The 15,751-nt window shown below is 44.2% G+C and overlaps 1 protein-coding gene across 2 annotated transcripts in view; it reads right to left on the bottom strand.

Moving 5' to 3' along the window:
* Positions 1-3,358, bottom strand: part of palmdb (palmdelphin b) — an 81,484-nt gene extending 78,126 nt beyond the window's left edge. The window contains exons 1-2 of one of the 2 annotated variants that reach the window (XM_054751374.2): positions 3,220-3,309; positions 1,467-1,686 (exon numbers count right to left, since the gene is read on the bottom strand). The gene's annotated coding sequence lies outside the window, so the exon portion shown is untranslated. Of the gene's footprint in view, positions 1-1,466; positions 1,687-3,219 lie in introns of both variants that reach the window. The other variant, XM_054751372.2, reaches the window with a different exon arrangement.
* Between the last annotated feature and the right edge of the window lie 12,393 nt (positions 3,359-15,751).

Raw genomic sequence — 15,751 nt, 5'->3', positions numbered from 1 at the left:
GCTGAAGGAGAGATGCTAGATCTAACCTTATTGACTTTGTCCACAAAGAAAGACAGAAAGTTCTCACAGTCTGCAACAGAGTGGATGGAGGCTGTAGGAGAGGCAGGAGAGACGATGCTGCTGATGGTGTTAAACAGCGCCTTGGGGTTCCCTTTGCTCTGGGACACCAGGTTGGAGAAATAGGAAAACCTAGCGTCTCTGACTGCAGAGTTAAAGGATGTTAGAAGATCCTTTAGGTGCAGCAGATGGACATGGAGATGGGTTTTCTTCCACAAACGCTCAATTTTTCTGCACTGGTGCTTCAGGCTGCGAAGGCTGTCATTAAACCAGGGAGTAGGGTTCACTGCAGGAACTGATCTGGTTCTGACAGGACAGATGTTGTCCAGAATGGAGAGGCAGTGCTTGTTAAACTGAGAAGTTAAGGAATCTGGGTCGTTATCAGAAGAACAGGGTGGATCAAACGCAGCAGAAAAATTGCTAGCTGTGCTCTCATTAAGAAAACGAGAACTAACCATACGGCGAGCAGGAGGTGGGGAAGCAGAAACGGACAAGTTAAAGAAAATGCAATGGTGATCTGAAATATAAACGTCCTCAGGACAAACACTGTCAGCATTTAGACTCAGGGTAAAAACAAGGTCTAGAGTGTGCCCCCTGGTGTGTGTTGGGCCAGAAACATGCTGGGTAAAGCAGAAGGAGTTCATAAGGCTGGAGAAATTCATGGCAAAGAGATCGGAGGAATCATCAACGTGGATGTTAAAGTCACCTACAATCACCAGTCTGGACAGCTTCACAGTGGAGGATAGAAAGTCACTAAACTCCTGAAGGAAAGAACTGTTTGGACCAGGTAGACGATAGACCACAGCACAGTAGAACGGGTCCTTACACCCGACTTTAATCAGCTGCAGTTCAAAGGAAGCAAAGTGACCAGAGGTTGTAGAGCTACATGGATGATGGTCTCTAAAAACAACAGCTAGGCCTCCACCACGACCAGAACCCCTGGGCTGGCTATGAAAAGAATAACCACTCGGGCAGAGTTCAATCAGAGCAGAATAATCAGATGTTTGCTGCCAAACTTCAGTCAGAAACAGAAAATCCAGGTTTTTAGACAGAATTAGATCACTGAGCAGGAAGAACTTATTGTTAACAGAGCGGGTTTTTAATAGAGCCATGCTGAGTGAGGTGGAGGAATAGGAAACTACAGAAACAGCTGGAGTTAGTGGACGTAAATTAGCAGGGTTAGATCCACGGTGTTTATAAAAACCACTCATGGAGGGAACAGGAGGAGAAACCACTGAGGAATGAAGATAAACCGACCTTAAAAAACTTGGACAGATGAACCGCGTCCCAACGCGGCCTGGCGGGAATGCGGAAGTGGCGCTCAGGTCACCAAACAAATGACAAGAAGCTAGAAGATCGCGCTGATGTTTACTAGATAAACCACGCTTTAAGAGAAGTCTTATTCTCACCTGGATTCCTGCTCATTTACTCCTTTTCCTCTGACGTTTTCCCGGGACTGGATAAACATCGCTGGAGGCGTCCTGGTTGGAATCGTCGTTTGGCTCCGGGCCAGTGCGCCACTCAGGTAAACAAACAGGGAGGTACGTCCTCGGTGCATCTTGGGCGATCGTGAACGAACGGAAGGACAAAAGAGTCTGGCGATCTTAGGAGATGGTAGCAGGGACACTACTGAAGAGGATCGCAGACAGGAGCAAGGTGGAAAAGAGGAGGTTAGTGGAGAAAAGTTTGAAAAAGTGGACGATGACTGCGGCTAAGCCAAGCACAGGCGCCATCTTGTTACCCACCGGAGGAGCCTCATTCCAGGACAAAAGAGGAAAGTCTACTTTTTACATAGTTAAACTTTAAAACGGGTCAATTTTGACCCTAACACAACAGAAGGGTTAAATAGTAGTTTAGAACTGGCATAGGTTTGGGTAATGACCTGTCCAAGTGTAGCCCCGCCTCTCACCCAGTGACAGCTGGGTAACCAGTTCCAGGTCTAGGGCCTAATCCCAGTACTCGCACTTGCACCCTTCAATTGCACGTTCCCGGTTAGGGGTGCGAGTGCGTAGGGTGTCCCGATTCTCAAGTGCGGAAGTTGACCACGCCCCCATTGCACCCTTAATCTGCACTTCACCCAAGTCAGCAGCGATGCGGACCTTGGGCAAGGGTGTTACCCACAAATCATTGCTGCAGGAGAAAAGGCTCAAGTTCTTTTTCTTAAAATGTTTTTTCTAATGAAATCACTTAATTTTAGGACGACTAGTAGATGCTCTGAATGTTTTAGACAAAGCAGCAATGAAGTAAAATTTATTTCAGATAGTTGCTTTGTTGTTTGTTTTAAAGTTGTTAATAAAGGTTTATGAAAAAAGTCTCACAGCGACTAGCATCCCGGCATGCGTTGCGATCGATGACACAATGCTCCCTGTCTCACACTTGTGTACTACGCACTCGAACCCTACTGCGCACTTTCTCCAAGTGCGCTTTGCTGAAGACCGCAGGGCGAGGATCACCAGGCAGGACCAGGACATGGATAAAATTTTGCAGCTTAAAAACCAGTTAACTTTTTTAAATGTAACACTTATTGTTACAACATTATCAGTTCGTTTTTAATCCAAACACATTTGACCTTCATAAAGAGCTGTTTCTAACCTGGAGACAAATCCTGGACCATCTTAAAGACAAAAAGTTGCAGATACAGATAAAACAGGTAACTTTAACTGAGACCTAACGGACGTTTTTATAAAGGAGGAAGATGTGAAGAAGAGCTGTGCTCTCCAGCTCTGCTACATGATGTGGTTGAGAGGCAGCAGCAGCAGCAGCAGCAGGATGTGTGGGAGGGCAGGAATTCATCCAAATCACATTCAAACTCTTTCCTGTTCTATCCTTCTCAGAAAATTAAGTTTTTCCTCACACATGAAGATCCCAGACAAGTAACCAGTGGTGTCATGTAGCTGTTAGTAAAAATACCAGTTAGTGTACCGGGAATCTGCTAGGATGCTACAAACAGCTGGCTGCCTAATGGAAATAAAAAACTGAAGAAACAAAGACCCTTGGTCCTTGCTTTATCTCCAGATGAACAGACTAGAACGTCTGGAGATCCAGCTGACCGGCCCGAACACTGTCTCTGCTCACATACCTGCTTTATACAAGAGCTCTAACCGGAGATTGCTTGGATCTACAAGCAGCTCTGCATCGACATGCAAGCAAAGGTGTACTCACCTTTTTCACGTTGAGGATCTTCAAGCTGCAGACGGTGTGGAAAGGTAGAGCTCACTCTCAGAGCTCACATCACCGAGCCTGTGAAAGCTGTGTGGGCTGAGATAGATTCAGATTGGCTGCCCCCCCCCCCCCTTCCTCCCTCTCTCTCTCTCTCTCTCTCTCTCTCTCTCTCTCTCTCTCTCTCTCCCTTTGCCTCTCCTCATCCTCCCTCTCTCTTTTCTCTCTCACTGCCTTTATCTGCTCTCCATGCGCCTGTCAGAGTGCAGCCATGTGCTTAAAATATCACTGTCAAACAATAGTTCCATGAATGTAACTCCCTACACACACACACACACACACACACACACACACACACACACACACACACACACACACACACACACACACACACACACACACACACACACACACACACACACAGATGCTCCATGACATAGGGCTCCTACTGGTAGGTGCAGCTTGTTTTCTCATTTCCTTCATTGAAGTCAAGAATCTGCTGAAGTTCCTCATTATTAATTAAATTAATAATTAAGTCACCAACATTCCTTTTTCCATCAGGCTTCAATCATCCAGTAATAACGGTAGAATCGGCCGTTTGAGAGAGACCATTGCATGGCTTAACCCACAGACTGAACTCTGCTGCTCAACATACGAACTAGCTTACCTGCAAACGTGGACATATTAGTAAACTTAATCAGGTATTTAATGGTAGAAGATCTAGCACAACCAAACACCTTGGTCCTGATTCCAGTACCAAGTTCAGTTCTGTACAGGAAGTAGTTTTTCCATCTCCATTTCAATCTCGCTAAACGTTACCTGCTAAGGGCATAGGAACCGGGGGGATCTTACCCCCACCCTCCCACCCTTTTAAATTTGCTCCTACGCCCTTGTTACCTGGCATGCTGATTTAAAAAAAATGTTTAAATGTTTAAAATAAATGTTATCATCGTTTAGTTGATGTGTCAGTGATGATATACACAGTGACACTGTGGAGACGGGTGTGAATGAGCATGCATGCATACACATTTATTCACGTGTCTGAGCAGAACCTCCCTGAACCGTCTACAGGTGGTTCAGAATGCCTGTGCTCGGCTTCTGACCAAGTCCTCCAAACACACCCACATCACCTCGCTTCTCCTCCAGCTTCACTGGCTGCCAGTCAACTTCAGGGTTCATTTCAAGATCCTGGTTCTGGTCTATAGGGCCTTACATGGACAAGCACCATCTTACGTTGGTGATCTTCTTAGTCCCTACACCTCCAGCAGGTCCCTGAGGCCCAGTGATCAAAGCCTACTGGTTGTGCAGCACCAGGCTAAAGACCAAAGGTGACAGATCATTTGCTGCTGTGGTTCCCAGATTCTGGAACGCTCTCCTCCTGAGCCTGAGATCAGCGGACTCAGTGGTCTCCTCTAAAAAGCAGCTGAAGACTCACTTGTTCAGGTTTTGTGGTGACCTCCATCACCCTCCCCTTGTTCTATTCTTATTCCACCTTCCCAGGATCCACTGATTTCCCGCTTTCCTTTTTATTTTCTCTCCCTTTCTTTACATTTTTTATTCACATTTTTTTCCTCACTTTAACCATATTTTTAAATAATAAAAAAAATCCTTTTACAGCTGCTTTATAAAAGATCTTTCTTTCTTTCTTTCTTTCTTTCTTTCTTTCTTTCTCTTTAGTCATTTAAATCTTTACTCTTGACTCTCTCAGAATGTTGGGCTCATATAAAAGTCACATCCTTATCAGATCGGTCCTTCTGTACATCTTTAAAACGTGTTTGCACTAATTCCTCACAGAAAAGCTCCTACTGTAAAGACTGTTGTTGCCATAGCAACTTTACTCAGTCCAAATTTGGTTGGTTTAGACAGAAGGGAGAGCCTACTAGAAATAATTTTAGGCAGCTCTCTTTGATCTGCTCTCTGTTTAATGAACTACTTTGCTGGTGTTCAAGCGGCTTTCTGTCGATCAGTGTTTAATCATGATTAATCCCAGAAGTGTCTGTAGATCAGATCATAAACAACCTTCGAAGCCTCCCTGTGCTAGCTGTTTGGGGCGGGGGTTTACAGCCACCAATAGTGTGTTTGTGGGTGATTTTCTAGACTCTGAAGAAGTTCAACATCTTAACTCTGACATCTGGATGACTATTATTGTTTCAATGTTTGTGAAAAGGATTTGTAGCATTTCTATGTTTGTAAACCCAGTCGTATCCTTAGTCCACATAATCTCATTGGTTAAAACGAGGGATGGTGCTTTTAGTATTGTTTTGTGCGGCCATGTGAGTTAACAATCCAAACATAAAAAACAACAACATCCATTTGTTTTCTGTCAGTGTTTGGTTCAGGAATTATATACGTAAAATGAGCGGTTTCAAAAAGCCCCTGTTTGTGACATCACAAATGGGGAAATTCACATAGAGCCTCTCTCACCTGCTGGATCCCTACCGACCAAAATTGTTTAGGATCTGACATTTTTGTTACAGAGAAGGGGTGCAAGGACATGCTGGAGAGGCTGGCTTGGGATCGCCTTAACCCTAACCTGCTGCAGGGGCGTGTCCAGGGAGTGGCCTGGGGTAGCACATGCCACCCTTAGAATCTGATGGGCCACCCCAGGTGCCACCACACTAAGTTCCAGTTTAAACTGACTTTACATTGTCGACAAAAGGCTTGGGTTGTTAACTCCAAAATAGTGTGTGGTTGCATGCACCTTTCACCTTGTTTTTAGCCCAGGCATGTATTATTAATATTAATACATTTTCATATTCACATACATAGTATTTAGAGTCCCACTCAACTCCAGTTGGTGGCAGTAATGCAACAAGAAGTGACTTGCTAACCACCACAAAACTAGAAGATGAAGAGGGGAAAAAATGGTGATTGTGCAATGTGAAACTCAAAAATTCACTAGAAAGTAAATAAATAAACGATTTGTGTAAATAAATAAATAAATAAATAAATAAATAAATAAATAAATAAATAAATAAATAAATAAGCATAACCATTGGTGCAACCCATGAATAAACAAGTGTCCCACATGGGCCACCCCATCTTAAAAGTCCTGGACACACTCTGACCTGCTGCTCCCACCACCTGACCCAGTGGACTTACCCCGGCTTTCCACGGGAGCCGTCAGCAGCACGTTACTGCAGCAGCACGTCATAGCTGCTGATAGGAACTGCTGTGGTCAACAGAACCTTTTCCACTAGAGCCGTCAGCAGCGCGAGTCGGCCGCGTCTCAGGAGCAGCATGTCGCGCCGGTTCTATTTTCTACGCGTGACGCCTCTGAAACGGGTCAAGTTCGACATTTTTGGGGAAGGAAAGACAGGAAATCGGACGCGGAAACGGAGAGAATCTCCCGAGATTTACAGAATAAAGAACGTACTGCCTTCCGGTTGCTTTACTTTAAAAAAGGTTACTAACTGTGCGGCCCCGTGAGAAGTCATCGCCTAGCTAGCGGTCTCCTTTGTTTTTCAGGTCCGTATTGGCGATTATAAAACGGACAGAACATAAAACACAAACCTTTTGGAGCCATGTTGTAGTTTTATCCTGCTTGTTGTTGTGTTTACTGACAAAGTCACTCGTGTGACTTCGTGCTCGGTCGGTGACAGCTGCTCTCCTGCTGCTTCGCGTCTCGTGGGAAGGGCCAAGCAGCAGCTTACGCGAGCAAGACGTGCTGCTGCAGTAACGTGCTGCTGACGGCTCCTGTGGAAACCCGGGGTAAGAAGAAGATGGATGATTGGTGGATGAATTAAAATGTGATGCAACGTGGAGCAGAGCAGACAGGAGCTCCCATCTACAGGCGGAAACACTTGTTGGTGTATGCGAAACTCTTTGAGGCAGACTGCTTTGCCTAGTTTCCACTGAGTGGTCCAGTCATTGTGGCGTGGTTCATGTCGAGACACTGTTGAGTTCCACGAACATGAACTAGCATGGCTCAGCAGTTAGTTTATGACCAGTGTGGTGCTGAGGTTTACATGCTTTTAAATGTGAAGGTGCATAGAATACTTACAGATTAAAATCATTTAACTGTAACACTGTTGATAGTACTTTCCCATTTCCACGTATGATAAACGCCCAGCAAATCAGGGGTGGGCGTAGCCAGCTAGTGTTTTCACACCAGCCTAAATGAAATAGACTATCTATCAACATGAAGTGTTTAGTAAGAAAACTGGTGTTCGTATTACACCAACTTTTACTGAATAAACCAAACTGAATTGGCTTGTTGATGTCTGGATAAAACGTTCCTGATGTCAACATTTCTCAGAAACTCATGTTTAGTGTTTGCTGTTAGAACAAACTGTTGGCTTTTAAACATCAACTTCTTCAGATAGACTTCATGGCTGGTTGGATTGTGTCTAGCTGAGTCAACGAGAGTTAACCGGCTTGAGTCTGAGATCAGTGAAGTCAGTGGTTAAAGTCTTCTGCTTCTGGCGCTGCCTATTGGAGCTGATGTAGTGGCCGGCTGCCATCTCCACTGCATTCAGTGAAAGGAAAAGACTAAGGGGAAGGGGGGGGGGGGGGGGGGGGGGTCCAACAAAAATAAACAGTCAGTGATGAACAAGAGTCTGCTTCAAGGCCTGCAGAGTCTGCTTCAAGGCCTGCAGAAAGAGAAGAACAAACAAAAAAGGGACACACAGCAATACAACAAGAGCAAGCTGTCACTCAGTCAACCTGATGAGGAAATATAAAGTCCACATTGTTTTACTGAACAATCACGATAATAAATCACAGTGTATTAAATGCCAGCCACAGCCAACATGTGTTGAACGTGCCCAAGTCCATACTTATGAGAGCGCCATGTGAGCACCTGTGTACGTACCTGCGCTTTTATATGTAAGGTTTCTCTATAGGAGCGTCCAAAAGAGAGTGTGAGGGGCCACAGATCTGCCCCCCAAAGATGCGTAGGAGATGGAAGGAGCTCCAAGTGTCAGAGATCCAGGAGCTGCCCCAGAGCGCAGGGACGCCAGGGAGACTGTAACCAGAAAGGCCCCTGCCCCCTCTGGAGAGGCACAGAGGATCGCCCCAGGGGACCACAACCAGTAGCCGGCAGAGTCCTGGGAGATATCAGCGGCAAGCCCACAGGCCCGTCCGGAGCCTTCCACCCCCAAGCCGGCCGAGCCCGGAACCCAGCGACCCGGGACCCAGGGGCGACCAGCCGCGCCGGGGTCCCACAGAGCCCAGAGACTCAGACCCCACCAGGCAGCCACCGGGATTGATCAGGCAGACGCCAATCTTAAACCCCTTGACCTGGGAGCCGCAAACACTCAAGCAGACCAAGGCACCACACTCCACACCAAGTGTGGCAGGGGGAGGGGAGGCGAAGATGTATAGCAGCACAAGAAGTCCGAGGAGAGGGGAGGAGTCAAAGGCCCCAACTGGCATATACAGTCATACACTCCCTCCCTCATGCTCCCACATACACATACAACCAACAACTTACAAAAATGCCCACCGGACACCCACTCATGCTCCCCATACACACGCTATTCACTCTGGTCCCGGTACTGCTGCTGCACATGTGGTACAACCATCACCGGTTCCCAGAGTTTGACCCTTTCAGTGCATCCACCTCTACTGAGGATACACATTTTATTAAGCTTTTCACAAAATCAAACACATGGTAAAATATAATAATTAAAATAAGAATATAATTAAACAAAATAAATGTAAATATAATCCCACGTGATCTGTTTTCAATTGTACGTCAGTTGTTGCAACCATAGGCTGCACAAAAACGGGCAGAGTTGCCCACTCTGCATTGACTTTAGAGAGTGAGGAGACCAATCCATTATGGCAGCAGTGCTGTTACGCTCTCCAGCGCCCAGTGGGGTGTCTATGTATTCATGTTTAGACATCGAGGAGGCTGTAGTGAAGTGAAAATGTAGTTTGATCCTGTCAGAAATGTCCAGATTTGGTAGATCAGATCCACATATTTTACCTTACATCATGTTTTAAAGTAAATTCTACTTTTATTGTCCAACTTTATGATCCTTCAATATCCAAACTTTCCACACCGTGTGTCCATGGGCAAAGCACTGAAGCAAACCGGTTAGCAGACTGGTGTGTGAGTGGTCAATGAGACTAAGAAAGTTGTGAAAATTTGGTGTATCTTTCTTTCATTCATGTCCTCTTTTCATCATTTAATCATCCCACCTCACTCTTATCATCAACACACCAGCATTGTTGCTGTTGGTCGGGCAATCCTGTTTCTATGGCAACTGCTGAAGTGATGTGTGTGTGTGTGTGTGTGTGTGAGTGTGTGTGTGTGTGGGGGGGGGTTAGCTGCTACAGTCTAAAGATAGAACCCATCCAAAAACAACAGTTGCGCACCACGGCGTTCACAATTGTCTTTAAAAAAAGAGCGAAAGCAGCCACAGAGGAGCAGAGGACAGAAGACTCATAAGGAGAGGACAAAAAGACATGGTCAGTGCTGGTTGGTCTCAGTCTGAGGCAGCACAAACTGTTGTATATATTGGACTATACCTTTATTCTGGTGATGCTTCTCCTTCAGGATGTGCTTCAACAGCCTATCAGGATGTTTCTCATGCTTCCTCTTATCCATGTTCCAGTTCACAGAAACAAAATCCCTGTAAGGGACACCCAGACCATCCTGCCCCAGGACCTCTCCCCAGCATGAGTTGCAATGATTCACTTTCATTTACCTCATACCCGATGTTTAATATAACATTGTTTGCAGAATTATTGAAACCAGGAGCAGGAACTGAGCAAAAATAAAAACCTTTATGAAAAAATAGGCACTACTTAAAAAAAACACTAAAAAACTTTTGGAAAGCATATCTGACTAGAAATGAAAAAACAAAACTTCTGCATTTCCATCCTGATATGTTAGCTACAACACCCACCTCACTTCTAGTCTCTAACTCTGACCTTCAGCTTGAATCTTAACCAAGATCTCTTGTAATTGGGATTTGTTGAGAATAATGCTTTAAACTATAGAGGTTGGTTAGTGCCACCTATCCACCTTACGTTGAACCCCTAACCCCGAAGTGTAGTTCCAATCCTAACCAATCTTACTTTTTAGATGCTAACCCTGAGTTGTAGCGCTAATCTTAATCTAGACCCCTTGTGGCCAATTAGTATTTATTTAGGAAAAATGTTTACACACTATGGAGGTTAGGTTGTGCCATCTACCCCCTTTACTTTTCACCTATAAACTCTACATTCCAGCGTTGTCTGCCTGCTCATCTCTTTTCCTCTCCCATTCCTTCTCCTATACTTAGGAGGGGGAATTGGGGGAGACAGGTTAAGCCTAGACCGGCTCGGGTGTGGTTGAGCGTCACACGACGACGCCACATCTGTTACCTGTTCCTTCTCAAGTTCTTTTCTATCCCTGTTAAACCCCTAACCCTGAAGTGTAGCTCTAATCCTAACCAATCTTACTTTCTAGATGCTAATCATGAGGTGTAGCGCTAATCTTAATCTAGACCCCTTGTGGCCAATTAGTACTGATTTAGGAAGAATGTTTAAAACTAGGGAAGTTAGTTTGTGCCATCTACCCACTTTACTTTTCACCTATAAACTCTACACTCCGGCGTGATCTACCTGCTCATCTCTTTTTCCTCTCCCATTCCTTCTCCTATACTTAGGAGAGGGAATTGGGGGAGACAGGTTAAGCCTAGACCGGCTCGGGTGTGGTTGAGCGTCATACGACGACGCCACATCTGTTACCTGTTCTTCATCAAATTCTTTTCTATCCTTGTTTCTTTCTTCTTTTTTTCTTCCTTTTTTCTGTATTCTCTATTCTGTCTTTCTCGTTTGTTCTTTATTCTATCTTTTCAATCTTTTTCTATTCTGTTTTTCTATTCTGCATTGATACGAACCAACATTGGAGGGGAGTTTCTGAGTGACATGCGCCGGCCCGTGCATTGCCAGTGACTCTCTACTCCAAACTGTTTTGGTCAAGGTACTGATTCAGGGGGATGTCACTGAGATACATCTACTCCATCTACTCCACCTAACCTAAAAACTCAAACTGATGTGGCAGACCAGTCCAATAGGCTGAATTACCACACACTCACTCTCACTAGAACTACCAGTGAATCATGCGGTGAATGAACCCAACGTGCATGTTGTTGATCGGTGGGAAGAAATCAGTTTACCTGGAGAAGCTGTCTGTATGCACAGGGAGAAAGGCATCAGCCAGAGTTCAAACCTTCAACCTTCCCACTGCAAGTCAATAGTGCTCCCAGGTGCACCACCATCCTCATCTGACATGCCTTCTGTGACATTTTAAAAGCATTTCTCATGAATCACATTTTAAAATTCCAAGCCACAAACGGAGCTAACGCCTCTGATAAAAACACGACTGTCTGACATTTTAGATGCAACATGTAAGCATACAATGCACTGGCTGGTAGCGATTCAGCATTTACACCTGGAGCCAAACATGTTTAACACACATATGTTCATGTGAGATGATTTTTATATTCATGTTATTGTTGTTCAAACAGAACAAGAAGTCAAAAACAAAAGTGGCATTTAAAACAGAAGGTGGTTTTGCACCCTGGAGGTCTTTTCCCAGAGTATAATTGTGACACTGCCCCCTGGTGGTTAAGCCCTGTAGACACACTGCATCTAAAAATTAATAACACTTCTTTCATGCTCCGTTTTAGCCTGGCCTGCCAGACTCCTCCTCTGTTTAATTCTGCATAGAGAAAGGGTCTGGGAACTCTCCAATTCAAATAACCCCATCCTGTGAGAATTCTAACCGAGCCAATCAGCGCTGAGTAGAGTAGATCACACATCACAACGCTGTGCTTATCATAAACATGGTGACTGAAGTGGAGTTCGCTGCGGCTCTTTCTTTTGTTCTAAATTATTTGAACATTTCTTTAAAACCACAACAAATAGAAGCGCTAAAACTAAAAGCCTTTCTTCTAAACCAAGATGTTACCAGACTCTTTCTCTGTGCAGAATTAAACAGAGGACAAGTCTGGCAGGCCTTTGCCTTTTGGCTTATGCATATGCAGACTATTTATAAGGTCTTTTGTGTTGACCATTTATTACTGGGTGTGTAGGAGGCGACATATGATCCCAAACCACCTAAGCATATTTCTAGGACAGGTGTAAAGAAGGATTTGTGTGCAGCTGTGGGTACACAGTGTTTTGTAGGTCACAAACACAGTGGGGCAAAAAAATATATATATATACAAAAAAGCTGTCAAAGGACACCAGAAACAAAATTGTATACCTGCACCAGGCTGTGAAAGCTGAATCTGCAATAAGTAAGTAGCTGTAATCAACTGTGGCAACAAGTATTAGAAAGTGAAAGACATACAAGACCACTGATAATCACCCTCGATCAGGGGCTCCACACAAGATTTCACCTCATGGGGTCAAAACTCTAAAACATGTGGGATAGCGGCCCTCAAGGACCGGAGTGTCACACCTGTGGTCTAAAGGAAAAAGTGAATGGGGCCAAGTATCGTCAGATTTTGAGTGAAAACCTGCATCCATCAGCAAGGGCACAGAAGATGAAACATGCAGTGGCGGCTGGTGAAAAATATTTTTGGTGGGGCTGTGCTATTTTTTATTTTTAAACAAACTTGTGCTTTCTGAGCTTTGTGCACAACTTCACTATTTCCTGAATTAAGCACAGCTCTTTTATTTCCTGTCTTACATCATTGGACAAACTGATTAAACCAGGTGTGTCTGACTATTGGCACGCTGCCTTGCGGACCAAGGTTGAAAAATACTGCATTAAATTGCACATAAAATAACATGACCATAAATGGTAAATAGGCAATGCAAGAGGCAAGTAACAAAAACATTTTGTTTAATTTCAACATTTGAGTGAACACGAAAAATTATGAGCAGGTCACTGTTACAGTAATGGTAGTAAACACTACTTAGACAAAATGCCAGAAATTTACACAGTTAAATATTTCTGGAGTGTTGTGCCAAGGTCAACTTTATACAAAGATCAAGTTGATGCATGTGTGTGTGTGTGATACATCATTTTTACAGAAATTTTGCCCTTCTGTCCTTCTGAGTGGCAAAGCTCTCGATGAGCTTTTTATTGAAGTCAGGAATGTTTGTGACAAGCTTTTTTTCCATGGAGAGCATGGCAAGAGCATTCAGCCCATCCTGTGTCATGGTGTTCCTCAAGCAAAGTCTTAATCCTCTTTAAAGTAGATAAATAAAAAAACAACAGATAAGTACATAGGAAACACTTTCATAGGAAATAATGTCATCAGTATCCTCTTACAAATGTCATATTTCCCAGTTTTTGGGACAATAAAACATTTCTGATTCTCAATCAGATGTTTTTACATTTGAGGTAAAAACATCTAATTGAGAATCAGAAATGTTTTATTGTCCCAAAAGCTGGGAAATTTGTTTGCTGCAGCAGAAGTGTAACAAGTAAAATGGAATCAGATTGATGTATGTACAAATTTACATGAAATACACATTTACGTGATTAAATATGTATAATAAGTATGTTTGTTGAAATTAGTTTTTACAGTTATTGCACATTAAACATGTTATTAAACAAATGTCCCGGTTTGTGGGACAACCAAGGATTTCTGATTCTGATTGTCTTGTACAGCTTACCTCTGCACCCAGCTGCTGTTGTTCTCCCTGACCAAACGTCCTCCGTTTCTTCCGTTTCCCTCGTCAAGCTGTATGGCAATGTTAGCTCTGCCTAGCATGGCTAGCTTCACCGTGTTGTTGTCCACGTGTGCCCCGGATGACTCGTGTTTCTTCACCTTCTCAGAAAAATGTTTCTTGTCTGTAACTCCTGACTCATCCATGCCTCATCTGTCCCAGCCTTTTTGAATAACAAACACGGAAAGCAAAATAACGCATTAGCGTGATTGCATCCAGCTAGCCAAGCCTTCCTGGTGTACCAATTTCGGGAGAAACCTCGCGTGTACAGTTTACGTCTCTCCTTCTCCTGCTGGCTTATCTTTACGTCGGGCTGATCTGGTCCAAGCTCTTTGACATTAAGTTTTTCTACCATAGTTCTCCTCTCGAACGGATGCTGGAGAAGAGACCGAACTGAATTCAGTGGCTGCTGAGATCCGGTATCCATGCTGGTTGTAGTCACCGGCGGCGTCCATGTTACATCTGCGTCACGACCAAAAACGACTCTGCCGAGTTCTACCGAACACCAACGAAACCTTTGGCGGTAGCTCAATCGCCCATCATGCTTCTGAAACAACGTCGACGCTGATTGGATACATTCCCATTCCTACCCTTTCATTTCCTTGTCAGCAATTGGACGGCTGGTCCCGTCCTGTTTGGGCGATTCAAAAACAGCCTACAGCCTCCACCGCTTGGCAGAGACCGGCAGAGACCAATATATATATATATATATATATGATTTATTTTTGTTACAAAACACACAATTAACTTAGAATATGTGATTATTGTTAATTTTATTTATTTATTTTTTAAATAAAAATTAAAAACACTGGGGAAAACTGGGAGGGCGGCGCCCTATCGCCCTCTACTGGCCAGCCGCCACTGGAAACATGTCTTCTTCATGACAATTACCCCAAACACACCACCCGGGAACGAAGAAGTGGGTTTAGAAGAAGCATTTCAAGGTAGCCTGGCAAGCCAGACTAAATAAATGTATTATGCAAAGCAAGAATTTGGTCTAGTTCACTAGGCTAATTTCAAGGTCCTGGAGTGGCCTAGCCAGTCTCCAGATCTCTACCCTGTAGAAAATCTTTGGATGGAGTTGAAAGCCTGTGTTGCCTAGCGACAGCCCCAAAGCATTGCTGATGTCAGTATTGAGATGGACTTTTGTTATGGACCAAATACCTTTTTACCACCATAATTAGCAAATAAACTCATTAAAAATCTGAGAATGTGTTTTTCTGTATTTTTGTCTCTCATAGCTGAGGTCTACCAGCGATGGCATACCTCTCATTCAAGAGGGAGAACGTGCTTTATAAGAAGCTGACTAAGGCCTAGTCCACACGTAGCCGGGGTTTTTTAAAAACGAATATCTGCCCCTCAAAAACTTGCATCAACACCACCGCGTTTAAAAAAAAAAACTCTGCCCACATGTACCCGGATAAATACGTTGTTAAGGACATGCCAGACCTGTAGGCGGCAGTACTTCCCCCGTTCTTAACCTCATCCTTCGTCTGTGGTCTTCCGCAAGGAGCAGTAATTCCGCTTGCAAAAACAAACAAGCAGAAAGCGCTTGGACAATTGATGGATCGGGTAGTGACAGAGCGCAGCTCTGAGGGCTTCCATGATGCCGGCTAGTGTAAACACAGGTTGCACACGTGATGTCAGCATTTTTTTGTCGCGGAAAGTGACGTTGCGGACCTTAAAACTCCGGTTTTGTCTGTCCACACGCAGACACCCAAAACAGAGAAAACGCAGATCTTCACTTTGGCCGGAGTTTTTAAAAAGATCCGTTTTTGTGTGAAAAAACTCCGTTTTTGTGTGGATGACAGGCCAAAACGTAGAAAAATATCTACGTTTTGGCAGATCCCCGGCTACGTGTGGACAGGGCCTAAACTTTTTTTTTGCCCCACTGTTTTCTACATGTAATTTA

The sequence above is a fragment of the Nothobranchius furzeri genome, chromosome 7 (genome assembly GCF_043380555.1).
Source record: "Nothobranchius furzeri strain GRZ-AD chromosome 7, NfurGRZ-RIMD1, whole genome shotgun sequence".
In the NCBI taxonomy this organism is placed as follows: domain Eukaryota; kingdom Metazoa; phylum Chordata; class Actinopteri; order Cyprinodontiformes; family Nothobranchiidae; genus Nothobranchius; species Nothobranchius furzeri.
The sequence above is the reverse complement of the archived record's forward strand: the minus strand, read 5'-3'. Positions and strand labels throughout refer to the sequence as shown.